This window comes from Plectrocnemia conspersa, unplaced genomic scaffold (genome assembly GCF_051122295.1).
Source record: "Plectrocnemia conspersa isolate PC_06_02 unplaced genomic scaffold, ASM5112229v1 ptg000012l, whole genome shotgun sequence".
Classification (NCBI taxonomy): domain Eukaryota; kingdom Metazoa; phylum Arthropoda; class Insecta; order Trichoptera; family Polycentropodidae; genus Plectrocnemia; species Plectrocnemia conspersa.
Genome location: NW_028277176.1, coordinates 19,221,078 through 19,224,573, shown reverse-complemented (window position 1 = coordinate 19,224,573; position 3,496 = coordinate 19,221,078). Strand labels below are relative to the sequence as shown.

At 27.8% G+C, this 3,496-nt stretch overlaps 1 non-coding gene across 1 annotated transcript; it reads left to right on the top strand.

The window, feature by feature from the left end:
• The first annotated feature begins 1,148 nt into the window (after positions 1 to 1,148).
• TRNAN-GUU (transfer RNA asparagine (anticodon GUU)) lies at positions 1,149 to 1,221 on the top strand. The gene has a single exon. It is a non-coding gene; the product is annotated as a tRNA-Asn (tRNA).
• The last annotated feature ends 2,275 nt before the right edge of the window (positions 1,222 to 3,496 follow it).

The following is a 3,496-nucleotide window of genomic DNA, read 5'->3' as shown; positions in this document are numbered from 1 at the left end:
GCCCTTACTATGTTATATTTTTTTATATTATATTACATTGGTACAGAAATTCACAGCAGAGCTGAAGCTCTGTAGTGAATTTTTATTTATTTTTACGTGACTTAAAATTCGCTAGATTCTTAGTTTGACAATCATAAATACTTTTTATCTGCTTTCCTATAAAAAATTATAATAAAAATAACATTATTGCTAATTTAAGAAAATGGTGAAAATGGCAATACCAAATCTAAGCTAAATTTAACTAAAAATATTTTTTCGTAAGTACACACAGTTTTTGTACAAAAATATGGTTTAACAGTCAATGTTCATGCACAGAATTTAAGCTTAATTTAATCCAAAGCGGCTCCCAAAAGTACTAAACCAAATTTGTCTACTTTATCAATAGTATTTGTTTGGCAAAAATTATTCTTTAATTGCCTAAATCCTGATTAATCGATTATAACATTTGCTATAACATAACAGTACTTTTATTAATATAGCTCTTTTTAAATCTAAGAACATTATTATTCATATGTGACACCATGTATTTGATTACGTGTAGCATAAATAAACCTTTTTATATGAATTTTCAAACAATTAATCACACCGCAGTTATTATTATACGAAACGTCTGCATATGAATCGAATGACGGATCGTCTCTGCTCGTGGAATTAGATAAACGTTACCAAGGGTGTCTAGGTGCAGTGTTTCTAAACATTTATTTTAAATCGTGATGTACCTATTGAAATATAGACTAGAATATCATAGAGTCACGAAATCAGAACGTGTTCAATTAAAAACGAATTTGAGTCTTCGCTCACGCTCATAGGATAATTACTTTGACTCGTATATAAATACATATAAAACACATAAAACTACATTTAACGTAGTATATGTGACAATTCGTACATAATATACATTATTTATTAGAATATGATCTGTGCGACATTTAGTGTTTAAATTTATTTGTATGTTCATAGAGCAATCGCTGCTGTTATAAAAATAAATTCTGAACATAGTATACTTTGAATGTCAATAAGTGATATAAATATGGATGATTTAATATCTTATCATTGATTGTGATAAGGTATTCGTATTATTAAATAGTTTTTATATTATATTTCTAATACTGATCCGTAAAAAACTAATCCAAAGATCATCATCATCTGCCTCCGTGGCGCAATGGCTAGCGCGTTCGGCTGTTAACCGAAAGGTTGGTGGTTCGAGCCCACCCGGGGGCGATTTTTTTAAAATTTTTTTTCAGATTATCAGCTTTATATTTTATTTAATGACTTCATCTAAAAAAATATACCTTTGTTTCAATTAACGTCAATTTGCTTACGTTTGTTATTTGAGTTGATTTATTAGCATTATCAGTTAGCGTAAAACGTCATCTTCAAGGTCAGTTTAATTAGCGTTATTATGTTAATTTATCTGTTTTGGAATAATAAGATATGACAGTCATTAAATAAATAAGTTGCGAATATCAAATTAGTAATGTAAGTGTAAATATCATTAAAAAACTTGAAATATCATTAAAAAATTGTTTTTATAGATATTGTAAATTAAAAGTACTATTAATATCATTATTAAAAGCTACACCAATATAATATATAGATTGATTATCAAAATTACTTTTTATTGTAACATAAGGGTAAAAAAATATCAGATTTCTATATGAAATAGATATAACCCCATAATAATAGTATTATTATCAAATATATTTCTGGTTTAATAAATTTTTTAATAAAATAATACTAAAAAGTCTCATCCAGCATTTCTTATTAACAAACCCAGTGTAAGAATAAGTGCAAGGAAATACACATAATTAATTTTCTTAGAAAATTTCTTTACTTAGAGTCATAAATGTTAGACATAATATTTTTTTAATTCAGAAGATTTTTTTGTAATATTTCATAACCGTTTTATTTAACGCAAATTCATCTAGCAATTAAATCGTATGATAAAACCCTTTCGCTGTATACGAGCTTGTGAAAAAAAAAGTTCAGAATGGGTAAAAAATATATTAAAAACGAATTTCATCAAAACAATATAGATTTCGTATACAAGCTCTTAAAGCAAAAATGTTTTGTGACAGTTTGAAATACAATTTAGTCACTTATAAAACAACATAAATATTATCTAAGTTATATTATACTAATTTACATATAAGGAAGGAATATTAAATCGTTTTATCTAGAAAATTTTGTAAAGACTATTGCGAAAATATCTATAAATGAACCCAACAAACACAAGGGTGTCCAAACTTTTGGATCTTCTAAGCCGCATCGTCCGACAAAAAAAGCCTCTTAAGTAATATGTGCTTTGACATTTTTTGCTTATATTTAAATTTAAGGTTGTTTTATCGTAATGAGTTTAGAGGGTTAGTGTGGTTACGCAAAATATTTTTTGGTATTAAAATAAATTTGGCTTAAAGTATTTAACGCTTGATTTTCATTTTACGTTACTGTTCACTTTGGAAAGGGGGTAATGTTTCGTTATTATAATTGACTGTTTTATTCTGGTTAATTTATTTTTTTCCTATAATTTAATCCTGATTGGTAATCCTGCCATTTCTGCTTTAGTTCATGTTTGCTAGTCATCAGTCACAGCATGTTAAAAATTGCAGTGTCAATTTTTAATCCCTCTAAGTCTATTTTATCTGTAAAATTGCGTTATAAACAGGCAGAATTTTTCAATATAATGTTCAGATAATTAATATATTATATATGAAAGAGTTACTAAATTGTGCCGAAAAAAAATTGGGCGAAAAATTTATATGATGTATATTCGTACCCAGAAATTTGTAAAGTATTGTGGTTTATAAAGACCACCTTAAAAATAAATCAATAACAAGTTTATTCATAATATTTTTTACACATTGTATATTTATTTGTCAAGAACAATTTAAATGAGCAATATATAAAAAAAATTTCGTATAAAACGAATTGTCAGAATAGTGAACATCTTATGAATAACTCTTTGCAACAATTTTTTTTCTAAAAAAATTCAAAGATTAATGCACAAATAATTCGTATTATGAAACAGAGTATTAATTGATTAAAAAATAGCTCCCTGTTAAATAACACCCTTACTTATCGAATATCTCTCGTGTATATAGGTATATCGTATCCTTTTAATATACCTAATATATTTTGGTGAAAATCCGAAGAGACAATGGATAGACTTCTCCCATATGGATGAGACGTAATACCCAACATAAAAATACACACTATGCAAATACACAGTCAAATATGTATATATACATACACACGCAATCCATATGTGATATGTATACCGTGTGTAAATAGGGAGGTGGTCGTGCATGCAAGGGTCGTGCGACCTCTGTAGAGATTACCCCGGGCACCCGATGATAAATGGCGCCCGGAGTGATTTATATCTGCTGTGACGCGGCCCGACCATAGACGATCCATAATCTCATTAATACTGTCAACCATAACTATTTGCCAAAAATTTCTTGACAAAAATGCACGAATAACACTTTTTGCGACTGCT